Raw genomic sequence first — 9,858 nt, forward strand, 5'->3', positions numbered from 1 at the left:
CTTATTTAATTTATGGTCACCTTATGAACAATACTTGTAATTTTTTGTTGCGGTGTATAAGCATAAATACTATTTGAACATCCCACTCGTGAGCAGCCGGCTTATGTATTATCACATGTCATAACAAAGCCTCAGAGAATACTGAAGACTTTTAAATTAAATTCAAAGGTCTGTGGAAATAAATGGGACTCCTGACAGAAACACATCTTCTCCTTTGCAGCATCCAGTAATAATTTTTTGCTGCAATTATATTGGTCATTTTCTTTACTACCAATCTTGTTTCATTATTAAGGTTAGCTGGATCAAGTTGCGGAAGGAAAAATGAAACACGCTTTAATTTTTAAATTGATGTTCTGTGAACGTAGACGGCATTCGTGGTGGGAGGTGCTACGTATTCTTGAAAAGTCGCATCCCTTTTTACGGACATTCCGTTTAGCTCTCTACTCATAATGGGTCTAAAGTTACGATTATCTGAAGGTATAAAATCTATTGCAGGTGCCAAGCCTCTGGTAAAGACTCACTCTCTTTCAGTTTACTCTGAACGCTACGCCCTCTTGTATAAACTAATTTGTATCAATGTTCCGTAGATCTTCTTATCAAATTTCAAAGTCATGTAAGTTAGGAATTTCAAGGTTATGGAATGTGCCGCGCACGCTTGTAACAACTGATTTATATTTGTCTCACTATAATCGCCTACTTTAGTTATGTCTCCGCACTAAATTTCAAAGTCGTGTGGTTTCGAAGCAATAGCTGATAAAAAATTTCACTCATATGTGAGATGCCACGCGCCCTTGTCAGATCCCATTTTTTAATACCCTATGTTATGTCGGAGGTCACTCCTAGATACCAGCTAAGCCTAATGAAAATCCATTCATTAGTTTCCGAGATTAGGGGGTTCAAACAGACGAACAAACAAACAGTTTCTACAGTTTTATTATCTGTAGTATGGAGAAACATACATATGCACATATGAACTGGAAAGGAGAGTAGCTATAGAAGTACAGGTATACCGGTAATCGAGATCAGCAGGCACTACTGATGGCTATTTTAACTCTCCGTTTCAGTTGAAATCTTTAGCATGTCGCGAAAGCAAATATTTTACGCTCATATACCGCCGCGGGTGAATAGAAATAATGGACGAAAATACAAAGGAAAGGACTAATGTGCACGCCTTTTACGTTATACTGTAACAAAAGGTAAAAGCTAATAAATTAGGTTATTTAAAGTTCATTTCCTGACTGACTATTTTGACATGCAAACTATTATGAAACAAAAGATTTTTTTAGTGACCAGCAACGTGTTCCGAAATTGCTTAAAAACCAAAACTTTTTTCGTAGAAATTTTTTTATTTAACTCCACACTATTTATTAGTTTTGCTTTAATATGCTTTCAAAACCGATTGCGTTTCAGAGGTCGGCAAACCACCTCGTAAATCGTTGTTTTTAATGTTTATGGGATTTTACGCACACATCCCCTAAATCTGAAAATTTTTTCCAAATTGTGTATATATTTTAAAGATAATTGATATAAATATAGGAATAAATATACATATGGCTTCATGTGCAAGCGATATTTGAATTTGAGAATTTTTCTCGAGATCCATCCATGAAGATTCTTATACCTCGTAACAAAACTTTATACAAACTAAATAAAAATACTCTTATTATAGTGGAAAGATAGCTCTACCAAATGAGCTCGACTTTGAATATCTATGACAATTTTAAAAAAGCTTAAAAAAAACTATTCCTTGCTGAGTATATATATGAGCATTGTAAACGTCAAAAGCTTTCGAGATACCACAATTATTATAAACACTGAACATTTGCTCTTTGATATATCTTTTACTTGCGCAAATTATTTTAGTAAGGTTTTAGTTACCACTCAAAGTTCCATCCAGCTGTTTGGTTTTGACTTATCAGAAACTTGAGGATTTTTAAAGAAATTCGAAGCTCAAGAGTGTGATCTCTATTGCCTGAGGATGCTTTGATAAAAGCTAAGCTAATTGAAAAAAGTGGTAAGTGTTAATAGTGAAGCATACAAGACATTTGCTGAAATGCTTTTTTGCAGTTTCCTTTGTTTAGCTGTCTTTGTTAAGCTTAGCTATTATCGCAGTTCCAATCTAAATGCAACTTAGCCACCAGCATTCCCTGTTCCTTTAGCAACTTATGATTTGCAAATATAACTTTCATTTTCGGTTTATACGTTCTTTGAAACAATTGAAATATTATCTTATAAATTTTTTATATAAATTCAACCAATATTAAGCATTTTAAGGCAAAAAATTTTTGAAAAAATTTGCAATTTTTTTTAATTACCAAAACGCTCGAAAACCGCTAGTATGCTTTTGTTTTGTTTTCTTTACCCAAAAATTCAGGTGTTTTCCTTTCGTTTGGTATATGGGAAGTATTGGTTGATATCTCCTAAATATGTTTATTTTATTCAAATATATGGGCATAAATGAGTTTCCAACAAATAGTTAGTCATCATTTTGCAAACACGTGTATGCGCTTGAAGTGAGAGAAGGGGACAAAAAGTATTTGTGTGTAGGTATTTCGGGTTTAGAATAGCAGATGGCGCAATATTTATAAAAGGCAAAGGTGAAGGGGAACATGTAGATGAAGAATATGATAAACATAAAAGTAAAAACAAAGATGAATTTAAAGAAAAATATGAGGATGAGGATACCGATAAAAGTCAAGATGAAGATAGGGGAAGGGAGATTAAAATAACGGTAATTATTGAGAAAAGGATATATACAGAGAGTCAATCTGGTTACTATTTCGGGATTTTAGAGATTTTTGTAATTCTCGGCACTTATCGATATAATAATCGATGTTTTATCGGTTTTGTTATCGATATTTTTTATCGAAATGTTATCGAAATTTTTAGCGGTATCGGTATTGATTTTGCTATCGATATTCTCGGATCTTATCGATATAATAAACTATATTTTTTTATCGATTTTGTTATCGATATTTTAATCGCTTTTGTTTAAGATTTTGTAATCAATTTTGTTATCGATATTTTTTATCGCTTTTGTTTTCGATATTTTTCTCGATTTTGTTACCGATATTTTTATCAATTTTGTTATCGATATTTTTATCGATTTTTTATCGATTTTGTCATAGATATTTTTATCGATTTTTCTATCGATATTATTATCGATGTTTTTATCGATCTTGGTATCGATGTTTTTATCGATTTTGCTATCGATATTATTATCGCTTTTGATATCGATATTTTTTTCTTTGTGTGTGCTTTCGTTTTTGACTTGGATGTGCTCTTAACCATACCACGTATTCTACGTTTAAATTTAGCGGCTGCATCTCCAATGCAGCCTGCAGACCAAGGCGAAGACACTGGACTGTTCCTTTTTCAGATGTTTCTCAAGTTTTTTGGTTCGCGAAGTCAATGGTTATCCACTTAACGTAAATTTTCTAAAAGCAGCGAAAAGACACAACCTTCCGGTTTTCAACGAACAATTTGTGGCCCGTGTTTTGACCCAACATCCCGATTTTCCGCTATTTTTACTAAAATCAAGATTTTGGTGGTGTCTTGAAATTCTGCTAACACCAAAAATATTTTTTTAAACCTGTTCTACCACCTCTACTACATGACATAAAAAGTGCATGTGACACAATCCAATATTCCTTACATATTCTAGGCCAAAAGTAATTAAAAAATGTATCAGTAGATTAAAAAGTACACAAGTTTAAAATATACTAAGTACATAAACCACTGTCGTCTATATTAAGGAATTTTACAATCGCTGCTTTTGATGTTACAACACTCACAAGGTGACTGATATTGCTGACGCTGAAAGTTTTCTTATTAATTTGTCATCGTTAATGATGTCTTTAACTGACACTTCGCCAGTAAGCCTCATAACCGGCAGTGCCGCATTTTATGGTGGAAATCGTGTGCAACAGCAAGAAAAAGTGAAAAATGCGACCGGGTTGATCAAAGGCGTCGATGGGTCTATGTCGCATACAGATTTGCTTAATAAGCGGTTAGACAGCTTTGAGTTTTACATAGACACATACATACATATCTGATGTGTCTATTGCTAATTTTTGTGCATCCTTTCTCATAACGAATTTTTCTTAACTTCTGATAGCAGCTCCAGCTTTTGCCACTTTCTGCTCTAACACAAAGAGTAGACGCCTTATATTGCCTTATAAGAGTGCCTTTCATTAAGCTAATTTAAGAATAGATTTTAACAAAAAATGGGTATTTTTATTCCAAATAAATCGCTGTTTGGTATTTAGAATTCCTATATTTCTATTTCTAAAAGAATATAAGATTAAAAAAATGAAATGTCAAATGAAAGGGATTGGCCTGTTTATAAGCACCAATGTTTTATTTTTTTAGTAGGGTCGCCACCTGTCAATAAAATTACTATAATTAATCTTAATAAGCGAAGATATCAGTTCTGCACCATCACAGTTAAATCAAGAGGACTTAGCGTCTAGATGTGCAATAGGGTATTATTTTTTTAGTAGGGTTGCCACCTGTTTTAAAATTATAAGGCATTCAAGTTTGTTGGATGGTAAAATTAAAGAGCATGGCCTTCGTATGTACAAATACTTTTATTTTTTTAAGTAGGGTTGCCACCCATTTAAAAATTACTTTTTTGTCCCTACACAGTGTAAAGTAAAGTCGAGGTTTTTGACCACGCTAATCTCAAAAATTACTGAACGAATTTGGACGAGAGGCCTCTAGCTATTCAATAATGTATTATTTTTTGAGTAGGGTTGCCACCTGTTTAAACCTTATGAGATCTTTACTATTCGTTGGAATAAAAAGTGAGGCGCCAAGCGAAAATATATGGGATTTGAGTGTGCAAAAAGCTTTTATTTTTAGTGAGGTGGCCACCTTTAAAAAAATTACTACCTTACGTATAAAAATGTAATACATGAGGGCATTTTTGTTAATGACATCAGATTGCACAGCTTATTAAATTATAAAAAAAAGTGTCCGATGAAATATAATGGCCTTTAGATGTGCAATAAGTTTAAATTTTTTTCGAAGAGGGTTACCAGTTTTACGAAAAATTATAAGATGTGGGCTGTTCGTTGGAACAAACAGGGAGCTGTCAAATGGAAACATTTCGAAACATTTTACAGTTCGGGGCAGTTAGCCACTAGTTCAAGACCTTTTCAGCACTAAGTCTCAAAATAAAAGCCTTTTCAGACTCACAAAAATATAACTGGCTGATAACACCTTAAATCAAATATGATTAATTTGATGCCCATACTGTTTTCCCACATTGCACTGATATTTTTAAGTAATTGTTTGAAGTAATCATATTTTTCATATTTCAAAGTCCTTTTAAAAACATCCTGACATCAAGCGGAAAAAATAAAAACGCAGCTTTACCATATTTTGCCTATAGTTTCGTGAAAAGGTAGTATATAATTATTATCAAAAGGCTTATATAATTCTTACGAAAATTTTAATGACTTTTTTAAGACTCCACCATCAAATAATTATTTTTCTTCGTTTCTGTGCAGAAGTGCCCATATGGCATACAAATAATTGCTTTGACTATTAAATTTTGCGTAGGGCAGAATACGTTTCAGTTAACATTCCAATAACTAAACCAAACCCACGCTCAGCTGAATTTTATTTGCAACTCTTGTGCTTCAAAGTAAGAAACCTAACCTCCGAACTTAGTTGAAGCTCAGTGTTGCTACAAGAAATCGTGTTTTAAGTTCCCACTGCTATTTGCTCTGTTTACCTTTTGCTGTTTTTGTCGACATCCTCAGCCTTTAAATTTTATGCAAATGATATATTGATCTTGCAACAGCAGATTTCAAACAACCGCACACAAACACTTTCACGATTTTAGGGCAGTGCAGATAACCCAAGAGGATACATTAATTTGCATGTGTGTATGTGTGTACATATGTATATATATACATATATGTTCATGTGTTTTGTATACCATATGACCGCTGACTTTGGAAGCTGCCAGCGGCCTAGTTTGCCTTTTGTGCAACAATGTGTAAATTTTTAAGTCACTGGTAAATGGTCCCAGGTTAGGTTGGACCGTCGTCAAACGCATAATATCAACAGCAACAGCACTGATGCCTTGCCACAACACGTACAGAAGTTCATTTGTATGTGTATTTAAGTATACATAGAGATATGTATGTACGAATGTATAAATACGCATGAATCCTTGCATGCATTTAGGTTTGGTGTTGACACTGGTACTGCAGTGCGTATACGCAATCTCGTGCAATAATCACCTTACACATATTTTAGCACACAACCACAAACACACTCACGTCCAACCGCATCCAGTTACGAACTTATGGCCTGTTCGGTTCACGTATCTCTGTGTCGTTATGTGTTTGTGCTGGCCTTTTGCCAAAGGTATTCCTTGTTTCACCACTGCAATTGCATCATCTTGCATCACATCACAACGTGTCACTTAACATGCAACATACGTTGTCAACAACTCGACACGCACTCAAGCACACTTTTGTATATGTAAACGCATAGCGGCGCACACACCAGCGCATATACTACATACGCTCGCAATTTGTTGCTTTGCATGCCAGAGTAGCCCTTTGGTAAACAGACAAACACGTGATACGTGTAGGAACGCAAATACTTCGTCGCTGAGGCGAGCCAAGGTTGTGATGCCGCTGAAGCCATTGCCAGTTAGCGCGGCCCCATTAGCAGTCGCCTTGTCTGCGATGCTGATATCCTTCCTTGCGCTGGCGTAACCGCTGCTATTTCAGTATTCGTTTCTGTTTCAATACAAATGAAATTCAACCCGACTCTTTGGTTTGTTTGCCTTTCGAGCGAGACTTGATGCGTGCGTCGAGTTGTTATGCAACGCTGCTTTTTACATGCATCTCTGATTTTTCGTGCAAAGCGTTTTTTCTTTTAATTTGCCAATAGTTCACTAACAGCATTTTTTTTTTGCTCTTCCGCTGCGCCAATTTATTGTCATTCGTCCCGTAGCCTCGCTTCGTCGTTTGAGGCGCCCACGTAAACAAATCTCATTCGCAGGCATTGGCTTTTATTTGTATTCAGCTGGACTTTTTCGACTGTAACTTTTTGCTGACTTTACTTGATTACTATTGTCGTATGATATGTGATAGCCCTTATAGGAATACAAACATGCTCCTATGCCCTTTAGTAGGACACATTTATTTACGTGTGTATTACAGCTTAGCTGAAAATTTTTAAAGTTGCAGAAAAATATATTTTTTTATGTGCTACATAGTATAATACATATCGATTTTTTTTTCAACATTTTATTTTTGATGTAGAAATGCATCTAGCTGATCTAGGACTATTTCTGCATCAAAAAAAATTTAAAAAGTTTCGCCTACAACTTTTTGGCGGTTAGGCAACCATATTTTCTTTACTGAATTAAAGAAACGTGTTTGGCTCCGGTTTAAGGAAAAAATTTTAATTAATTAATTCAAGGAATAAGGTAAAGTTGAATATGTATATTAAGAAAAGGATAAAGGCAAAGCTTAAAATAAGAGTATAGAAGAGTAGACAAAGAGGAAGGTAAATTTAAATCCATACTTACTATAATGACAAATGTGGGGGTGAATATGCAGATGAACAAATGTAGAAGATAAAGATCAGGATAAAGGTAAAGGAAATGACAAAGAAAAACTTTAAAAGATATATATATAACGATAATGATAAAAAAACGATAGAGACAAAGATAGAGATAGAGAAAATCATAGAGATAAAGATAGATACCAAGAAAAATATAAAACTGACGTATGAGATATGTTATCTTATTGTTTGTGACGTTATGTTGTGTCATATAATATAATGTTATGTTATGCTATGTTATGTTATATTCTTTTGTACTATGTAATGTTATGTTTTGCTATGTGATGGTTTAGTAAGTTATGTTACGTTATGTTGTGTTATGCTATGTTATAGTATGTTATGCCATGTGTTGTATTGTTATGTTATGTTACGTTATGTAATGATATGATATATTATGTTATGTAATGATATGTTATGTTGTGTAATGCTATGTTATGCTCTATAATGCTATGTTATGTAATGTGTTGTTATGTTATAATTTGATCTGTTCTCAGTACACCTCAGCTCACCTTAACTCACCTAATCCTATCTCACTTCATTTCATCCCAACTCAATTCACCTCATCCAACTTTAATTCTCTACAAGTCAACTCACTCCAACTAATGCCATTTCATCTCTACTACCCTTATCTCATCTCAACTCATCTGAACTCACGTTAACCTCAACTGAGCTCCCTTCACTTCAATCCACTTCACCTCAACTCAACACAACTCAACTCAGTTCAGTTCACCTTAACTCTACTTAATTTTGAATTTCAACCGCTGGGCGAACACCCGCAATCGTAAATTTGTAAACCATCGCAGCGAAATTTCTGAGAGCTTGAAGAAAAAATAAAGTATACAGAGAAAGAAATACATCTTTAGTGGGGAATTTCTACCTAAACTTAAAAATGTATTAAACACAGTTGCTTTTGGTTATTTGTTTATAGCATTTACCAGCCAAAATGCCAAAATATAATTTATGTTTTTAAATAGGTGACAACTCTATTCAAAATCGCAATAAATATTCGAATTAACGGTGCCATTCTGACGATCTTCAAAATATTATTTGAAGTACCCAATTCACTTAAGTCAAATTGAATTTGATCTTTTAAAGAGGTGGCAACCCACTTTATGTAGTTAAAAGATTTAGCCTCAAAAAATCATTTCGGTTGACACCCGTATTAGGCGTGTTTTATTTAAACGTCACAAGCTAATAGCTATATCTTGGTCAAATAAAACGAAATTAGCTTATTTCCTATGTTGGCCTGATTTTGACAGTTCCTTGACTGCAAATAAAAAAATGCTTTAATAATCGAAATCTTGTCTTTTTGTTTCCATTTTTTTGTGCGAATGTCTGCTTCATGGTATTAGCGCACACGGTTTACATAGAAATTTAAAAATGCTTACATCGTATAACTAATTATCACATTGACCTCTTTTATGGCGAGCAAGCATGCAATGCAATTTTGAAAATTGCAAATGCAAGCTTTTGCCTCTTTCTGATTGGCTGAAGCAGAAAAATTTCTGATGCTGAATGGCAATGCCTTTAGTTCGATATATTTACATGCCAAGATATCTTTTCATAAGCCAATATACATTTGTTGGCTAAGTTTTCCATACAAAATAAGGTAATAATTTAAATTTCTGGTCAAATAAAGCACGCCTATTGTAATAAATGTTTTCACTTTTTAAATAATTGAGTTTATTTTTTAACAGCTGGCAACTCTTTGAAAAAACGTAAAACAATATTGCACATCTGCAGTCCGAGCCCTTCAATTTGATATTCCACTTTTTAAAATCTTGAAGGGTGCGCATCTGATGACCTGAACCAAAAATCCCGTCGCGTATTATGCGTATACTAAAAGTGCCATTTACACTCGAAATTCGATAGTTTTTCTAGTTTTTAAAAGCCTCGGAGATTTCCTTAAACTGAGCACGGCGTTTAACTTATAAAGTACAAAATTACTTACCAGAGAATCGACTGCTTTAGAACTAAAACGTGTCTGCCAGTCTTTATATCTTTGGAACACTTTGGCAGAACTTGGAATTGATTAGATACGTTCCGCTTTATTGACAAATTTCGATAACCTTATTTCGATAAAACCTTGATTTCGATAAAGCTCGATAACTCGACAAATTTCGATAGCTATCGAAAACTATGAGTTTCGCGGACTCGATGAATCTCATTAACTCGAAAATTAACATAACTCTATAGGGATCTATATATCGATAGCTCTATAAACTTTGGATAACTCTATAAATACCGGTAACTTGATTGATTCTT

At 34.0% G+C, this 9,858-nt stretch overlaps 1 protein-coding gene across 3 annotated transcripts in view; it reads left to right on the top strand.

The window, feature by feature from the left end:
• Window positions 1-9,858, top strand: part of sif (guanine nucleotide exchange factor still life) — a 376,406-nt gene that overhangs the window by 231,822 nt on the left and 134,726 nt on the right. The window lies entirely within an intron of this gene.

Source organism: Rhagoletis zephyria, unplaced genomic scaffold (assembly GCF_001687245.7).
Source record: "Rhagoletis zephyria isolate East Lansing unplaced genomic scaffold, Rhagoletis_zephyria_1.1 Rzeph_scaffold_00133, whole genome shotgun sequence".
In the NCBI taxonomy this organism is placed as follows: Eukaryota; Metazoa; Arthropoda; class Insecta; order Diptera; family Tephritidae; genus Rhagoletis; species Rhagoletis zephyria.